This window comes from Falco naumanni, chromosome 1 (assembly GCF_017639655.2).
Source record: "Falco naumanni isolate bFalNau1 chromosome 1, bFalNau1.pat, whole genome shotgun sequence".
NCBI lineage: Eukaryota > Metazoa > Chordata > Aves > Falconiformes > Falconidae > Falco > Falco naumanni.
This window is the reverse complement of record NC_054054.1, coordinates 16,597,925-16,617,085: the sequence shown is the minus strand read 5'-3', so window position 1 is coordinate 16,617,085 and position 19,161 is coordinate 16,597,925. Positions and strand designations below refer to the sequence as shown.

At 44.3% G+C, this 19,161-nt stretch overlaps 1 long non-coding RNA gene across 8 annotated transcripts in view; it reads left to right on the top strand.

The window, feature by feature from the left end:
• Positions 1–18,298, top strand: part of LOC121082853 — a 30,930-nt gene extending 12,632 nt beyond the window's left edge. For 6 of the 8 annotated variants that reach the window (XR_005826163.1, XR_005826159.1, XR_005826154.1 and 3 more), the window contains 3 exons: positions 108–322; positions 2,076–2,203; positions 5,224–18,298. This is a non-coding gene — a long non-coding RNA (uncharacterized LOC121082853). The remainder of the gene's footprint in view (positions 1–107; positions 323–2,075; positions 2,204–5,223) is intronic. The other 2 variants (XR_005826161.1, XR_005826155.1) reach the window with 2 other exon arrangements.
• Positions 18,299–19,161: the final 863 nt, after the last annotated feature.

Genomic DNA, 19,161 nt, shown 5'->3' with positions numbered 1-19,161 from the left:
CTCTCAGAGAGCAGCATACAGACCTGAGGGAGTTAGAGACTGCCTACTTACTCTTCCCTCTGTGAGGGTTTTTTTTGAGACACTCAAACATATTTTTACTTCCTTAGGTTTCCTGTATGAAGGGAAGATGTCTGGCATTTGCTGACACTGCTGGCTACTGCTTCAATGAACGAGGATTCATATCACAATCAGTTTTGCAAGGCTGGGGAGGAGTGGTATGGTACATTGACCTGCTCCTGCTGCTTTTGGGGTGTGGCATAAAGATCCCTGACGTGCAACAGTGGTGCTTTTGGTGACAGCAGAGCCTGGGACCACTGCCTAGGTAAGTGCAGCCCAGTCAGGGAGTCATTTGTCTTTGGGTTTGGTTCTCACAGAAGATGATTACTTGTCTGGTGTTCAAAACTGAGTTTCTTCTCTGGGATATTTTGATGTAAACCTTTGACTTCACAGAAGTCCAGTATTGTTGTCCTCCTTCAGTGCAGCTGGAGGTGGTGCAAGTCCTCCCGGAGGGGAGTCAGACCATGATTTCTCCTCAGCGTAGTTGCCTGCTGCAAAACTACAAGAGGGGAAAGTCTGTAACTTGCAGTATTTCTGCTCCATCTCTTAAAGAAGGAATTACTCAAACTCATTAAAAAAATGTTACAGAGGTAAAACTGTCTAGCTCATAGATCCTTTCACTTCCTACTCTAATAACTTTGATTTTTTTTTAAGAAAAAGCTAACACCACTATATGATCACTTGCAATTTTTTGCATTTTCATGGAACATGCGTGCAAAAAGCCCAGCTGATGATGATTTCTGCCAAAGGGTTTGAAATAAAATCCTGGCTTTAGTAGTAAAGTAGCAGTTTTTAGCACTTTGTAAAAATTCCAAATGTTTAAAAAGTCACAGAATCCATGATTGCTGTAACAAACCCTAAGTGCTGCTAATCATAGCACTAATAAGCTTTTAATACTAAAATCTCGCTGGCAGATAGGTTGGGAGGAAAGGGGTATGTTACCTGTGTGTGCTGAGATGGTACATTGTTACATGCTCCTGAGCTTCTCACTTGTTTTTTTGTTTCACCAGTTACAGATGTATGCCAGTTTTCTCAGCCTCTTCACAGAGAAACTGGATGTCTTTTTTTAAGAGATGTTTTAGTTGGGTGGAAATTACTGGACTCACTACAAGGGGCAGGTAGTCCAAGCCTGTGGCCTGTATCACGTAGGCTTTTTGGGTCCACATTGAACAGCGCACGGTTAGCCAGGCAGGGAACCTATTTGCTAGTCCAACGGTGGCTTCAGTTGAACTGCAACTCGGTAACGAAGGAGGAAAACCAGCACTCGCAGCACTCGCCACGCTCTCTTAGTCCTTACGCCTCCTAGCTAGAAAACTTACTCCTGGTCTTATGTCTCACTCTGTTTTCAGTGTGAGGTTGCGTGCCCTGCATTAAGCCAAAAGAACAGCTCCGGGCTGTGCCATGCCCCGTGGAGAAAAGTCCCACTTTGTGGCTAGGGCTGCCAGCCACTCTGCTGGGAAGGGGCGTGCTGATGTTGAGTCAAGCAGCCCTTCCAGCATTATAAAGCCTCGCTGGGCAAACAAACGTTTAGCTGCCTGTGAAGCAGGGTTTACTGCTGAGACGTTTCTGTACCACATGGACTCTGGACTCATCGGCCAGCAGCCTGGAGCTTCCCTACCAGAGCCTCTGAGACTGATGGAGGCTGATGGCATGTGGCCGTGAAACAGACCTGGTGAGAAAGGGGAGGCTTGTGCACTGGCTGGTGGTTGCTGACTAGATCACACTCATCCTGGAAAAAACAGTCCAGGAGAAAGACCATCACACCATCATACCTCCAGGTGAATGTCTCCATATGGGTGGACCAGGCTAGGTCTTCATTTTGAGACTAAAAAGATTTCCTGGCCTGAAGAAACGAGGCATTTCACTCCATATGGATGGACTGTTAGGGGTCATTAATACACACCTACTAGCCATTTTTGTTTTAAGAGTATCAAGTAGTACTGGTACCTACCACCTGTAGTTATTTTCTTTTTTTTTAATGGATTAGGTTGAAAAAAGTTTCCTTCTCTGTGCTGCAGGCCCAAAGCCGTCCTCACGGGCGTGAGGAGGCTGGAATACTGTGCCAACCCCTAGAGATGGATGTTTGACCCAGAAGCACAGATCCCTGTACCGCACCCAGTACTAGCGAGTACCGGTCTAAGCAGAGGTGAGTCCAAGATGCTGGGCCACCTGGGAAGAAGCTACTTGAGGGTCACCTGCTGCATGGTGACATGTGCATGCAGGCTTTCTGGTTTCTGAGAGGCACACGTAGGGTCCACGTCCCAACACAGCTGGCTCATGAAGACAAAGAGAAAGCTGTGATAAGCCCAAAAAAGTTGCTTGGGTGGCACATCTTGTGCTGCCTGCTTTGTGGAAGAAAGGTGGAGGATGAAACTCCCCAGTGAGTAAAGTAACAGGACAGAAACACTGCAGTGTTCCTGCAGCACTGCACGCACGTGCTTCTGTAGCAAGCAGCAGTTTATAAAGCACTTGATGATAGTCTAGTAAAGGCAGGAATTTTTCAGTGCCTTAGATGGGAAGGGGACTAAGATTGTAGTAGTAAGTTAACGTAAATATCTTTAAATGTCTCAGAGTAATTACCATGTAAAGAACTGCCTTTATCACTGTTAACACTTGTCTGCCTTGCTTAGGCATTCTGAGGGAAAAAAGGAAACGGCTGAAATGCTGCTTTTCTGCAGCACGTCCCTAGTATGCCAGAGCAAGCTTTCTCAGTAATTTGTTAACGCAGGACAAAAAGCAACACCTTTCTTTCTGAGCAAGCAGGCTGTATTGATTTCCTTTAATGCCATCTGGCAAAGCTACCTGCTCCTGCTGCTCTTTGGGTGCGGGAGAGCCACCCCGACCTTCAGCAGTGGTGCTTTTTGGTGGCAGCAGAGCCGGGGACAGCTGAGTGCCAGCCCAGTCAGGGAGCCGTTTGCCTTTGTGTTTGGGTTGTCCCAGAATGGAACCTGAGCTCTGGGACCACTGTGACACCTGTAAGTGACTCGAGGCGCTTCGTTCCTTCTGCCCTGGGGTCCGGTGGGTTTTCCCGCCCCAGGGCAGGGATGCAGCAGGATCCGTTGGCATTCCATGTCCCGCGGCAGGGTGCTGCAGGGGCCCCACGGGCCGAGGAAAGCACCGCTCCGGCGAGGCTGGTGCGGGACAGCCTGGCACTGCTGCAGTTTAAACCGTGACGGACGGTCCCCTCACGGCAGCGGCGGAGGGAACGGGCGAGGTCGGCGGGGCGAGGGATTCCCGCTGCGGCCCCCAGCACCGACGGCAGGGCCCGCCGGGGCCGGGGCTGCGGGGCTCCCCGGGGCGAGGTGAGCGGGGCGGCGGGACCCTGCACCGCCCGCAGACGGCCGGGTGTCGCTGCCGAGCTGCGGGGCTGCCCGGGGGGGGCTGGGGGCTGCGGGACCGGCACCGCGGGGGGAGGTGGGGGCTCTGGGGCCGGCGGGTCCCGGGGAAAGCCCCGAGGAGGGCGGCGGGGGTCGCTGCGGACGCTTGGGCGGGGGGGAGCGGTGTCCCGGCAGGGACGGCCGGGGGTGCCGGGGCTCGGCGCTCGGTGCCGCCGTGGTGACCCGGCAGACGGCCGCCGGTGCGGCTCCGTTGCCGGTGTCGACCGGGTCCCCAGGGGCTCCTCGCGGCGCCCCGGCCCCTGGAGCGGGACGGCCGCGCCCCTCAGCACATGCGCGGAGGCGCCCCGGGCAGCTGAACGCAGTACCGGTGGGCTACGCCGCGCATGCGCGGTGGCGCCCGGTCCCTCCTGCTGCCGCCTGGCGGCAGGGGCGCCATATTGCAGGTGGGGCTCTGCGCATGCGTGCTGCGCATCGCTGCCCGCCGGTAACGGCAATACGGTGCTCCGGTGCCTGCCAGGCGGAGCAGTCGCCGCCGCCGCCGCCCTTATTGCTGCCTCCCGGTAAGGAAACGTGGGCGTGAGGGGCGCGGGGCCGCCTCGTGTTCACTGCCGCCCCCTGCTGGCCGCACCGCGGTACTTCAGGGCCCCGCACCTGGACCCGGCCGCGCCGCCGCCCCCTGCCGGCAGCAAGGCGGCACTGCGGCACGGGGTCTCGTCCTGCGCCTCCTCGGCAGGACCCGGCCCGCGTGCTTAATTCATGGAATCATGGAATCATTCAGGCTGGGAAAGACCTAAAAGGTCACGCAGTCCAACCGTTAACCCAGCACTGACAAGTCCATCACTAAACCATGTCTCCAAGTGCTGCCCCTACATGCCTTTTAAATACCTCCAGGGACAGTGACTCAACCACCTCCCTTGGCAGCCTGTTCCCATGCTTGACAGCCCTTTTGGTGAAGAAATTTTTCTTAATATCCAATCTAAACCTCCCCTGGCACAACTTGAGGCTGTTTCCCCTTGTCACCTGGGAGAAGAGGCCGACCCCCACCCGCCTACAGCCTCCTGTCAGGCAGTGGCAGAGAGCGATAAGCCCCCCCTGAGCCTCCTTGTCTCCAGGCTGAACACCCCGGCTCCCTCAGCCGCCCCTCACAACACTTGTGCCCCAGCCCCTTCCCCAGCCCCGCTGCCCGTCTCTGGACACGCTCCAGCCCCTCAGTGTCCCTCCTGCAGCGAGGGGCCCAAACCTGAACACAGGATTCCAGGGGCGGCCTCACCAGTGCCCAGTGCAGGGGGACGGTCACTGCCCTGGTCCCGCTGGCCACGCTGTTGCTGACACAAGCCGGGATGCTGCTGGCCCTCCTGGCCACCTGGGCACGGTGCTGGCTCCTGCCCAGCCGGCTGCCCACCGGCACCCCCAGGCCCTTTCCCCCCAGGCCCTTCCCAGCCGCTCTGCCCCAGCCTGGAGCGCTGCGTGGGGCTGGTGTGACCCCAGGGCAGGACCCGGCACTCGGCCCTGTGGAACCTCATACAAGTGGCCTGGGCCCACGGATCCAGCCTGCCCAGACCCCTCTGCAGAGCCTCCTGCCCTCCAGCAGATCAGCACCCCTGCCCAGCCGGGTGTTGGCTGCAGACTCGCTGAGGGGGCACTCGATCCCCTCGCCCAGATCATTGATGAATTCCTCCTGCTATGTCTTGTCACCTGCCACTTTTAAAATTTTCATTCAACATCTCCATCTATGTGGGTCAATGCCTGCCTCTGTTTTTTTAATTCTTGCCTAAGTTTCTCGTACCCTCTCACTTTTAAAATTATCTTTTTGTGTTTATGTGTCAAGGTTCTGGCAGTGGTGGTGCTGCAGGGGTGGCTGCTGTGGGAAGACACCAGGGGCTGCCCTCGGCAGATGGAGCCAGCTCCAGCCGGCTGCAAGAGGGACCTGCCAAAGCTGAGCCACAGTTCCCCAGTGCTGAGCAGAGGGGAAGGATTGTCAGACTGCTACTCCCCAAGCAAGGTGCCTTCACCAGAGTGTAAAAAGCAGCGGTGTTCCTGCCCGCTGTCCTGTCAGACTGGTCCATGAGGGAGCTGCCTGGCAGCTGGCCCGAGACAGAAGAAGAGAAGGTGAGCTATGCAACTTGTTTTTTATATGTCTTGTAAAACCAGCTAATTCCTTATGGCCAACAGGAGATGTGTCCATCTGTACTAGAACTGGGTTTGAGAGATACATGGAAATAAGTTCTTGCTGTAATTATGAAGGTCTAGCACCTCCGTTTGTAGCAGGAAGGCTCTGTGGGGAAAAGGAGTATTTGGCTCCTTATAAGGGCTAGGAATAAATGTGGTTTCATAATTCAGAAGCCAGGATGTTTTGTGCAGCTTCCTGTAAATCTTTAGGAACATAGAGGAAACAACATTTCCTGTCTTCTCCTCTAGCCTTCTCCATTTCCCATGAAACTGCTTAACCACTTTGAGATTTTGTCTCTACTACCCAACATTACTGGCCTTTGCAATCAGGTTCCTCACCCTGTAGGGGTTCTGTAGTATGCTTTTCTACTGATAGTTACACAAGATAAGGACAGTGGAAGTATCAGAAACTTGCCGGCTCTCAGCTTCCCTAAACCAAATCAGTCACGAGGATCTTTCTACAGGTTAGAGGAAAGGAGAAGTCATTCCCCTTACCACACAGCACAGGCGACTTTCAAGTCAAGGAGAGCTAACAGTGTACTGCTCAGTCAATGCTTCAGGGTGTGACCGGTTTAAAAAAAAAAAAGGGGAATGAGAGTCTTTTTCAGTCTTGTCCTTTCAGGTTTCCAGTGTAAATAAAATGGATTTCTATTAGTTCTAGTTAAATTATCATCCTTTTAATAACACTTTCTTCTTGCTACATGTATCAAAGATTTTTTTTAAAGTGTTCCTAAGTAATTTAGCCTTGTGGTACTTCTTTTTGTTGTTTTTTTTTTAACCCACTGGTGAAAACTGGCAGTGCCTATCAAAACAGGCTCTTCTATAGAAACCTGCAATTTTTTTAATACATGCACCATACAAACCTTTATCAAGTAATCAACAGAAACCATCTTTATTTAACATGTACTTTTTAACACACCAGAATAAAACCTAGAAACTTTCTCCAAAAATCTGACTGTAGTTTTGGACCTTTCTTACTTTGGAAGAGCTATACAGTCAATTTATTTAAATGTGTTTAACTTCTGGACATAAATTATTTTCAAGAATCCAAGCAAGGCTACAGATTTATTTTAACAAAAGGAAACCTCAAGAGATCTGGCTAGCTTTTGTTGCTTTCTGAAACTTAGATATTTTTTTTATCTAATATTTATGAATATACTGCACAACAAAATAAGTATTCTTATATAACTTATTTATGTACATATGTTTGAGGAAGGAATTAGCATTTTACTTAGTGTCTAAATCAGGAAAACTACTTTCTAGATGTAAAAACCCCAATTTTCCCTTTTATTTTGTCAGAAGGCATACATAATAGATACTGCCCCCAATCTCTCTTTGCTCCTACCTTACAAGCAAAGTAAAACAACAAGCTCTGTTTTAAATTCCCCTCTCCCCTTCTCAGATAAGTTAACCTTATACATAAAAGCCTCTGATTTAGGAAAAATATTAAGGTTTGTTCTGTATAACTCTTCACTTTTGCCTGCAACAAGCAGATATTAAGGAATAGATTAATCAAACCTAAATGTCATTTGGAGTAACATTAGCCAACAGTTCAGGTGTAATATAGGCAGAAAAAACCAGGGTCTGAGTTCTCTGCCAGGCAGTGTTCATTCTTGGTGAGTATATGCTTTTTCATAGCTCCACTGTAGCCTATTTAATGTTCTACTTTTGATTTTGCTTCAAATTTACATTATTTAACTAGCTCTAAGTATTTACACCACAGTGTAAATCAAGGTGCAGGCAGCCTTATACCTCATAGACAATATTTTCCTTAGAACCCTGGCTTACGTGAGAACTCTGTGTTGTCCTGTTCCCTTGTATGAATCCGGATTTCTTCCCTTGTATGAATCCAGATTTCTTCCTTTTGTTATTTAGAAATACTTTGAATAGTTTAAATCCCGCTGTAGCAAAACATTACGGCGTAACACATAAATTACGAAGAAAAAACTACTGCTAGCATGGATTGCTTCCCGGCGTTCATAATAACAGGGTAGCACGCTGCATTTCCAGTCCCTCACCTCTTTCTTGTCTTACTTGCTGTAGCCACAGCCTTTTGCTGTGGTTCTCCCCCTCCCCAGCAGCGGGGAACAGGCAGGGAAGGGAGGTGCCAAGGAGCCTTATCTGCCGTCTCCCCAGAAAGTCACCATCCATGTCCTCCTGCTGCTTTGGAGCGTGGATTGGAGAGATTCTGCACAGGCAGAGCCAAAGGTACTAAGAGATCTATGGCTGGAGGTGTTTTAAAGAGCAGAAAGCTGTTTAGATGAAAATCATGGTCTCTCCGTGCAATTAAATCTGGTCTCTGTAGGGCATAGAGACCAGTTGTTATATTCTGCCTCTTCATTTTTTACTTCTGCAGATTGAAGGTGTGTGTGTGTGTGCAGATAGCGCCTGCAATCCATAATCCTTGGCCCTTTTAGATAGATTACACTTCAGTGGATTATTCAGATTTACCTGGTTTAGGACATTTCCGTGTAAAATATTTGCATTGCACAAAATCTATTCTTTCTACTTCTTTTTTTCTAAGAAAATAACTGATTATCAATGTTTTATTTGAATGTGTGTTTCTCAGTTCTCTGAATTCTTTTTCCAGTGTTCTATTTAACAGTCTGAAATTCATCCATAAAACTGGTAATTTTCTGACTGTAGTGAGTGTTCCTGAAACTGGGATACCATGCATCTTTTTATACAAGCTTGCTTTATCTCTGATGCTTTTCTTAAAGCTCTGATTCTTCCATAAAAGATTATTTTGTAAAAGTGTCCTAGTGAGGTTATTTCCTGCCAAATTTTCTATGGTGCACGTTAAAGCCTCTCTCCCTCTGCCACCAACTCAGCTACAGTTAATCATGCAATTTAGTCTGATGATAATTTATTCTAGCTAATGATGCATGAGATGTAAAAAGCCCAAAGGAGGAGTTTGGAGGACTGGAAATGAGGAGTGGAAAAATTCCCAAACCAAACATTCCTGCCTTTTTTCCTTGCAAACTCAGCATATCTTATGCTGAAATTACTGAGACACCATGGAGCCCTGCTTTTTTTACAGCCTTTTGGTGGTGGAATCACACTTTAAATCATTCTGCAGAAGCATGACTTAGTTAACACTTCATTATGCAAGAAGATTTCCACTATGCTGTAGTTGGCAGAAAAATCTGACTTTCCTCATGCATTTTATCCATCACCCACTTCAAATTAAGAAAATGTGACTTTAAAAGTTTTTGTCTAGAAAGCAGATGGCTGAATGTCTATTTACCCAATCGTCAGTTGGCCTAGGTGGATACGTTAAAAATATGAAAGAACAGATACCACAGTTAAATTATTATATTTCTGTGGTTTGGGTTTTTGGTTCGTTTTTGTGTTTGGGTTTTTTTTTTTTTTCCTTCAAGGAATAGATATTTTATTGTAAAGCATTATTTGAAGAGTAACGTGCTTCATCTCAAGGATCAAGAGTGGCTCACGGCACAATTTTACAATGTGACTTGTTAAATTAATGTAGTAAATGAAGAATATGGTTATTTACCCACATAAGGGTTTTCAAATTGTGATCTTCAAACTACCAGTTGTCTGACGCATCATAGTAACTGGCACATACATAGTCCCAGGGCCAAATAATCTCTTTTACAACTTGTGTTAAGATAATGGGAGCCTCTAAAATATTTGAGGGTAGCAAGTGGTGTAGGAAATCTGGCAGTCATAATCTTAGTGGAATTTTTTTTTTTCAAAAAGCAGACTTATTGATAAAATAGTACTACAGAGAATCATAGAATGATAGAATTGTTTAGGTTGGAAAAAAACCTTTGCGATCGTCAAGTCCAACCATTAACCCAGCACTGCCAAGATACCCAGTCCCCGGTGACATTCACGCTCTTCTAACACTGGGATTCAAGCCTCTAAAAACGTGAAGATACTTATGTTTATTTTCTACAGCTGAATTGCAAACTCTTTATTCAGTTTTTGCTCCTCTCTTTAAGCAAGACTCCAATTTACAATATTTATAAATTCAGACAGTGAGGTTATATGCAGCTGAACAATAGCTTCTCTTTTAATTTTGTATCCTTTTAAGATACAAACAAGTTAAAAAAGAGATCCTTTTGAAATGGATAAATACGCTTGCCATTCCACTGGAAGTGTACTCAGAAGAAAAGAGGGGGGAAAAAACCACCCATGGCATTGCCCTCAAAACCAGTCCAGCTGCACTGCCAGAATTTGCAAACCTGCGCCTTGCCCTTTTTTTTTGGATCTCTTTCAGCTAAATATGGTGTTCTAACTGAAGATACCTCAGTGTATTTCAGTAGGCATGGGCTTACACAAAATGACTTCTCAAGGCTGGGCTCAGGTCTTTAATAATGTAATACACTGACAAAGAAATTTCTGAAATATTTTACAGGAATTGCCATCAAGAAGTCATCCAGTCCACTTCCCTGCTGTAAATATTTTTAGACCCATTTACGTAACTTGTTGAATAAGGAGTGTAGTGAATGCTGTAGAAAATCCCTGCTACTCTTATATTGTCTATTTTGCATTCTGCTAACACACAGCGGTTTTTTTCTGCTGATGTGACAGGGTATCTTAAAATATTTGTAAACCAATGGCCAAAATGAGACAATTTTTAACCATGTCCTGAAGTACCTCTTATTTCAAAATATCACATTATACTTTTATAAACTGCCTATATACATAGAAAGAAGCAGCTAAAAGGTAGCCTCTGGTCTGTATTTCTTGAGGAAAACAATTTTACCTTACATTAAATCAGTCTGTTAATTGGTTCCATCTTTAAAATCCTCATGACAATGTAGATTCTGCTTTGAAAACTGACATCTCCTCCAAGAAAGAAACCCACATAGTAGTGCATAAATTTCACACAATTTGAAAAGAAAGACTGCCAGAAATGAAACAGAAGGATTAAGATTAAACTAGGTTGCATTCATATGTCTAAGTTAAAATTGTGAGTAGCCTTTCTGTGGAGATAATGGAAACTCAGATGGACATGACCCTGAGCAAACTGGGCTAGGTTGCCTGTACAACTCTTGATTCTAGGAAGAATATAGAGTCATTGAGTAACTTGGGTTGGAAGGGCCTTCAGGAGGTCACCTGCTTCAGGTTCCTGCTCAATGCAGGTCTGTGTTCAAAGGGCAGTCGGGTTGCTTAGGGTCTTAGGCATTCAATTTTTTTGAATTTTCAAGATTGCGGGCTCCACAGCCTCTCTGGGAAGCATGTAACACCCAGCTCTGTCGCTGCCTAGCCACAATCTTTCTACTGCACAGCCCACCCCCACTTCCAGCCCCAATATACAGCCCACCCCCACTTCCAGCCCCATACACTTCCTTTTACACATCTGAACTTGGGAGTTTCCTGCTCAGCCAGTCCAGCCGCCTGCTATCTAACCCATTTTCCTGCAGTTCAGGACGGCCTCTCCTCTGCATTCGGGAGGCTAGCCTCCAAGGCTGGGCAGCCCTCCTTGGCTCTTGGCTTTTCAGAGCACCCTCCCACGAGATCCTGGCTGCTAGCTGCCTCCACAAGCTGAAGTTTGGAATTTTCATTCTGCCCCTGCTGCTTCTGCTCTCTTGCTACTGCTACTATTAGCTCCCTTCACTTTTGAGGGAAAAAAAATAATAATTGTAAGGCAAGAGCCAGTAAAGTAGATCTCAAACTGTGCAAATACACTCAGTTTTTAAAATTGCCAACACTGGATTAGAATTTTAGCTGCTGCATGGTATTACATCCAGTTGCCTTCACACTATAAAGATGGCATAAGCTTACTCCTTGTTTTTCAAAGTGTCAGTTTCCTTGGAGGAGAGGAAAAGGTCATGAAACAGTTGCTGCTTCATGTCTGTGACTGTGCCACATGTGCTCATGGACTGCGAGAGAGGAAAAAGTGGCCTGCCAGATTCAGAGAGCAATTTGCCCTGTTTCTGTCTGTGCTTGAGAGAAGGTTATGGATATTTATTTTTTGTCTGATTATTTTTAGGCTGCCTTTGAATTTCAAACACCCTGAGATCTGACAAAAGCTGTGCTGGCCATTCCCTGAACTGTAATCCTCCCCAACTGATTCTTTGCTGGCCCTCTCCATGGCATTTCGGTGAGAGCACAGCAGATTCGTTTCCGTCTTCCAAATGGAGCACCCCAAAAGCTGTCATCTGCTTTCTGTCATCTGGTATGTCATGACATAATTCCAACTGCTTGCTCTTTTTTAACCCTTTCTCGCTCCACATGTGATATAGAATTGTCTTTCCTCCTCTCTCTGCTGTGGGTTTTTGTGTTGCCTGTCTCTGTCTTTACCTCTAGAGAGGAAGGTTTCTAGAGGGAAGATTTCACATAGAATATAAAGAGATTTGGTTCTCAGCCCAAGTGCTCAGTACTCCTCTGAAAATAAACGTGCTTTCCATCACCACTGAAGAGTCTTTAAAAAAAATTTTTCTGTGTAAGTAAATCTACTTATCTCAGCATTTGAGGACCCACATTTTATTTTAAACAAAAGAAGAATCAAGCAATAAAAAAAAATATCAAAGTGCTGAAATTGGCAGTGATAAAGCTGGTATTTTATTAAATATAACCTATTTGGAACCTATTTAAGTGACTGGTAAAGCATTTAAAACATATTCAGTATTTACATAAAATTTGACTTCATATGGTAGAAGCCTTCCTATTGCGGTTCCCAGGCAGAGCACAGTTATTGGAATTCATTGCTTGGCTGGTTCTTCGAGGGGTCAATTTCCAGTAGTTTCCCCATGACTGGTAGGATCTGAAGGCACTGAGGAAATCCCGATGAAGATAGCTGACCACATTGCATCACAACTGATGCAAATTAACTGAGCCCAATTTATGCAGGGCTACATTTACTTGCAAGAGAGCTAAGCTTTGGTCTCTGCGATAAAAGCAAAATGTCAGGGAGGAAAGGTCAGAGACAGACTTCAGAAGTTGCTGCGGAGAAGAATCAGTTATTTCAGCTCCCCACTTTAAACCTGAACTCAGTAATATTCTTCCCTACGTTGTGGGTTTTCCATAGGGATCTCCTAGTTTGTTGAAGGAATAACCAGGCTGGAGAGGGAATGGTTGAAGGTAGTAAAGCAACATGTCAAACCCCTTTTTTCCACATTATAAATTCAACTGTCTGGGAGGAAACCACCTCATGACTTGGAGCACTTTAGGGCGAACATTAATAATAACGAATTCTAATTGGTCATTATTGCTTGAACAGAAAATATCGGATTTCATTTTCACCAGGAGGAAATGAAAATGTCATGTACTGTAATATGACAAGCATGGAATTTACAGTAGTGATATGTACTTGTAATTACCTTTATATGTGTAAAGGCACACAAAGCAGAACACCAGGGAGGCTGTTTTACAACAGATTTAATCAAGAGAACATCCACGTCTCCTCGTAAACTTACTTAACCAACTTTGAAAAAAGAATGGAGTTGATTAGACAGGTTAATGGGGTGATGTCTTTATAAATGACAGATGGCCACGTTAGAACAGAAAGTTGTTCACTCTCCATTTTTTATTTTATTTTACTTATGAGACTATTTTACTACTTTTTTACTTATGAAAGCATTGCTCATACATTTTTGATTAGCAGTGGTTCACTGAAAAAAAAAGCAATTTCCAATGCAACTGAACTTTCAACTGGATGGATGTTGTCATTATGCTTAAGTGGCAATAATCAAAACTAAAATACAAAATGAATTTTTTGGAATTCCAGGTCCTTATAAACATTCTGACCTCCCCACATTGGCCTGCAAATGGAGAAAAGTGCTTACAGATTTGCAAGCTCATAAGAACGTAACAAAGGAACGTAACATGAAGAAAAAGCTAGCTTTTTTATGATAAAGGGAACCCATTAGTAGTGAATTTGACAAAGTAATTAAAAAATTAGAATTCAAAAAAAGGCAAGAGTCTTGGAAAAAAAATCCGCCTTGGACATAATGATTTTATCTCAGAATTATCAAAGCGTAGAATGTGGAATAGCCTTGCTTGTTAGTCTTCGCTCAGATATATGAGGTATCACACAAACCGTACTAACTGAGGGAGGATTCACTGAGTACCTACACAAAGACCTCTGGTACGTGCTCTGGGGACCCTGGCCAGGCTTGAAGAAGAAGAAGTGCAATAGCTGAAGTCGTTGTTGAAAGCCACCGCCACAGCAGCAGCTCCTGGCTCTTTCCCGGACAGCACGCTGCTTGGCAGAGGTCTGTGTGCCAGCATGTGCCACAATCAGTGAGGCTCTGCCTAAAGATTTCCAGTGCCCGCTTGGCTGTTAGATAATCACAATCCTGTGATTCTTTTTGCAGCATTCTCTCATCTCTCTACTCCCATATGAAAAATGGCCATTCCTAAACAGCCTAGAAATAATGACAAAATCATGTGCGTTGCTAACCTTCCACTCTTTTTGCCTCCTCCTTTGGCATTTGTCACTGATCTGAAGCGTACAGCTTCCTCATCTGATGTGGGTACTTGATTAAAACAATCCTATCAAACATCTCTCTAGCCTTCCAGACAAGAATTCGAAAACCAAAGTCTATCAGGAATGTTTTATCTTGAAAATTTCTGTGTGAATTTAGGATTTATGAGAAGCACTGGACTAAATTTTGGAAAAACTCTGCATCCGTGGGGCCTTTGTGCATTTATCAGGATTGAAGTACCAGTGCAGTGAAACAATCCTTAAGTATGTATGTGAAACTCTGCAGTAGATAGCAGTAATGAAAGATGATTCTAGATACTCATTCAGGACAATGTGGCTGCAGCAAGTCAGAATCTGGCTCAGAATTTTTGCAAGCTTGCCAAGTGCTAGCATACTGATGATTTTTGAATAAAGTACAATAGTGTATCACAAGTTTAATTTCATTTATCTGTAGATAAATTTCCATAATGGTGGCTAATCCTCATTAAGAGGAACAGATTAGCTTATCCCTTAGCTGGGTGAGTAGGTGGCTGGCAGCTGCAGAGGTAGTGGTCTAGCTTTTAGTAGAAACGTTATAATCGGCAGGTTTGGGTGATAGTTTGAAATCATATTTAAGTCACTACACAACTCAATCGACTTGTCCCACAATTCAGTCTTATTAACACAAAGAAAATAATTTTCACACAGGGTATTCATCTAGGTAATAGCTGTGACTGGCTTTGTGTTCCGTTTTGGCATTTCCAACAGATTAATTGCTGTAACGTCAGTAGCACCACTTATCAGTGAATTACCATCTGGTCCAGCGTTGCCAAACTGAGATGGACATCGTGCCATGGAAATTGTTAAGATCTACCTTTGCTCAATTAATTTCTTAAGTTCAGTCAAACTTTTGCCACGTCATAATACCACATCCAACCCCGGCTGCCAGATTCCAGATTTTCTGCAGAGCTCCTATTTTCCTCAGAGTTAGCTAGACACTCACAGCATTTTGAGGAGGAGGTACGAATTATTTTTGTTTTCAGTTGGTGCTGACTGGAGTAATCAGATCAGTGGTGGATCTCTGGTGTCATATGTAGTAGGGATAGGATGTAGGGGATAATATAGAAAGGATTATGCAAAAAGATTTGTATCTTCAGGAAATACTAACTTTCACAATGCCTGATGCTTAACTGTAAGCTATTGTCTGCCAGCACCTGGCTGCCTTGCAAAGTACTCAGTTTGAGTGCCTTGATATACAAAATACCATAGCTCATCTATTCAGACAATCCTTGATCACTTTATTGTGATTTCTTAAAGTAACTAAATATGTAAAAGAATGTTCCTTGCTATATGGTTATTATAATCCTATGGAAGACTGCAGTTTAGAAGAGCCTGGTAAATGCTGCAGTCTTCTAAATCTTTTCACTCTCTTTTCGTTCTGTTCCTAAAACGCCGATTCCCTTGATTCTTTACTTCTCTGTATGGGCTGTTTCCCTGTTCACCTCCTTGCCATTGATCCCTGTTTCTATTAAAACAGTCTTTGTCCCCATGGCTTCCACTTTCTGCTGTTCTGTTCTCTGTTAAATTCACCTCACTGTTTTGATACAGTCCCTCTCCTTCCTTCCAGGACATGAAGATCACCTCCTCTTACTCGTCCTGCTCACCCTCCTACACTCAGTCCTATCAAACCTCCCTCCAACAGAGCCTCCTCCCTCTGAATCTGTGCAAGTACCTCTTCTCTGCAGGGAGAGCTATACTGAAAAGGAAATGAGGTGATAAAAAAACGTGTGACAGATTAAAATGCAAGTTAATTAGTTAGTAGTTATAATATAGAAGTTTCAGGCGAGCCAAAGTCAATACAGATCCAAAATATATAAAAGCTATTTAAAAAGAAGAAAAACAAATACAGCACGAATTCTCAGAGACACCACCCAGAACCACCTTTTTCTTTTTGTGCTGCTTTTTTTTCAGTTGCTGCATGCTCGCTGGGAAACAATGGCTTAGCCAAAATCCTCAGGCTTTTCTGTTCTCTTCTGGTTTTACTTCAGCATTGTGATCCAGAGAAGTACTAAAAACCAGAGAGAGATTACATAGCTTATGCGTTCATTACAAGAGCATCTCTGATCTTTGCAGTTGTAACTATACAATGGAGCTGAAAGACTGAAGCATCACAATATGTACTGTTTCAATAACAATAATAAAAATAATAATAATTCAAGGTTTTGTTACTCATTTCTTTCTGTGATGTAGTAAAGGCCTGTAACTGCATTTACTCTACTCCACAGATCTTAATCCAGCCTCTGTGAGAAATGATTTGTTGCGGATTTCAAAACATCCTCTGAGATCATACTAGAGTTTTACACCAAAACCCTCTCATAATCCCTCTCAGAACTCTAATATGAAGCTATTTCTAGCTCTTTTGCTTCTTTTGAACTCTTTGCATTCAGCTCTTGCCTTTTAAATAGCAAAATCAGGTTTGGCTGAAGAGTTTGAATATACCTGAGAAATGACTGCAGTGCAAGGCAGGTGTAATAAGGTGGGTGGGTACAGCTGCTGCCGGGCCAGGAGCAGCTGCTTCCAGAAGCTCACAGAAGCCTTCGGGTCCAGCACAGCAAGGCAGGTAAGTGCAGGCTCCAGGCCACCTTCCTCCAGCACACTCTGCAAGCGTACAGGTACCTGACCTGATGAATATGGCATTTGAACTCAGGTTTTGGTGAATAGGGCCTTACTAAAGAAATGTGGTTTGTCGTGTCTTCTGTACGCTAATATTATACACCTTTGTTCTGCTCAAACACAGCGCAGGGTTAACTACCAAAGCAGAAAACAAAGAAAACATGTCTTACAGAGCTGCCAGAAACTGGATTCTTAAGAACTTTTACAACAACAATTACACCTTTTAGTGCAAACGAGGGAGTGGAAAAAAGGCTAACAAAATAAGGGCGTATGACTCAAAAGGAAAAGTCAGGAGTGCTCATTAAAAACAGTGCACCATGAGTTGTTTCGTAAGTTTATTCAGAATTTGCTGTGGTAAATGTTCATGAGATATTTCCTGACATGGCTTGGATAGAGCAAGGAATTACGCTGACATTCTGAAGATCCTTTCTAAGCTGAAGGAACCAAATAAATGAGCTAAAGCAACTTCTTCAGCTCAGTACCAGAATGATTTCCTCAGCGAATGGAAATGCATTTTCTAATGTCACCTAGCTGAGACTCATTAAGCATTCAATTATTAATTCAGTGCCTTTCAAAACACTGATAGCAGCAATCCGCCAATCATGAACATGTGATGCAAATGAAGAGATACGCTGATTACACTTCTAAACAAAAATCAGTAAAATTCACCATATGCATTTAAAAAAAAAAATTGCTTTACTTTACTCCCCACACTAGCTATTAACACACGAGAAAAGATACCCCCGAGTCTTATCTCCCTGCAGCTGAACAGTCCCAGCTCTCTCAGCTTCTCTTCTTGCATCCGATGCTTGAGTGGCCTCACCATCTTTGTGGCCTGTCACAGGACCCGCCCCAGTATACCCATGTGTCTCTCACACTGGGGCGCACAGAATGGGACACGGCATCCCGGATGGGGTCTGCTCAGTGCCAAACAGAGGGTTTGGAAGACTTGATTAGAGCTTCTAAACAAACACATGTGGTAATACTTTAAATAGGTTATTTAAACGAAGTATGTTTTTCTTAAAATCAAGTTCAGAGACTTTACCGGTACTTTCTATAATATGTTATGGCATTCATTCCCGGTCTGGGGTTTAAGTTCATTTTTAATCCATGCTTTGTGATTTTCTTTTGGGTCGTAAGGTTTAGAGAAAACTTTGTCGTTTTTTATTCCCTTAGCTCAACTTTTCCAGTTTGATTGTGGAAGGTAGAACCAGCATTAGACTTGCACTCACACTGGGGAACTCAGGGCAAAGGATTAAGACAAGGTTTACTCCCAATTCTCAGCTATACTTTAAATAACTTTTATCTAATGTAGTCTATTTCTCCGGATCCTGGGTGGTGGGGTTTTGGCAACTACCTTGGTTGCTTGAACATAAAACCAGCCCAAATAGAGAACAGATCACCTGGAGAATTTGATGTTGGTTTTACATGGCTGAAAAATCAAATTAAAACAGTTGTCTTTGGAACCCTAAACTGGCAGTCTGCTGAACGTTACCGGCCTTGACGGATGCACATACCCCATTGCCTTTAACACTCGAGACCAGTCAACAAGTATTTATTTATCTGTAAGAAAACATAGGAAGATCTGACAGAATTCAATGTGACGGTGCTGTCTTCACTAGTAAACTGGATGTGCTGGCTGTTGGAGTATGCAGTTTTGATTAAAACATCTGAAATCTTTTAAGCTGGATTTTAGCAATTTTTTGTTTTGTTTTGTTTCGAATGGGATGTTAAAACAAAGAAGAAAGCAGAAAGAGACAAAACAGCAAATGTTGCATTCTACACAGATAACAGGAGAGATCACAAACAGAGCTCATACTCCAAGTCACTACTGCTGTGGTTGAACCCCAGCCAGCAACGAAGGACCACGCAGCTGCTTGCTCACTCCCCCTGCCCCGGAATATCCCTTTGGCTGGCTGGGCTCAGCTGTCCTGGCTCTGCTCCCTTCCAGCTTCTTGTGCCCCTCCTCACTGGCAGAGCATGGGAAACTTGGAAAGTCCTTGATTCAGAGTAAGCACCACTTAGCAACAACTTCACATCAGTGTGTTATCAACATTATTCTCACACTAAATCCAAAACACAGCACTGTACCAGGTACTAAGAAGAAAATTAACTCTACCCTGGCCAAAACCAGGTCAACTAGGTAAAAAAAAAATTGCAAGCATTGTTTTGTTTGTGCTTTTGCCTGGTGGTGGATAGCCTGATGAAGACCTTAAAGGTAAAGGCCAGCCATGGAGGCAGAGAATACTTTGAAGCAGGCAGGTAAAATTGATGTGCAAAAACGTGTACTTAGCCTGTTTAAAGGCTCAGATAAAAATTGTGTCTTCCTTATAAGAGGGAGGATAATACTTTAGGAAACTACAGGTTGTTGGAAGAAGGGTTTTCCGGAGTCAAGAAGACGCTCAATATGAGTTATGCACCTTGCTCAACTTTATCAGTTTCTAACACTACTTGCATAGAACCGATACACATGCATATTCGTAGAGCAGAAATATAACTGGTTAGTAGTCTCTAAACGCGCGCGGTTCTCACACCCCTAATTATCAT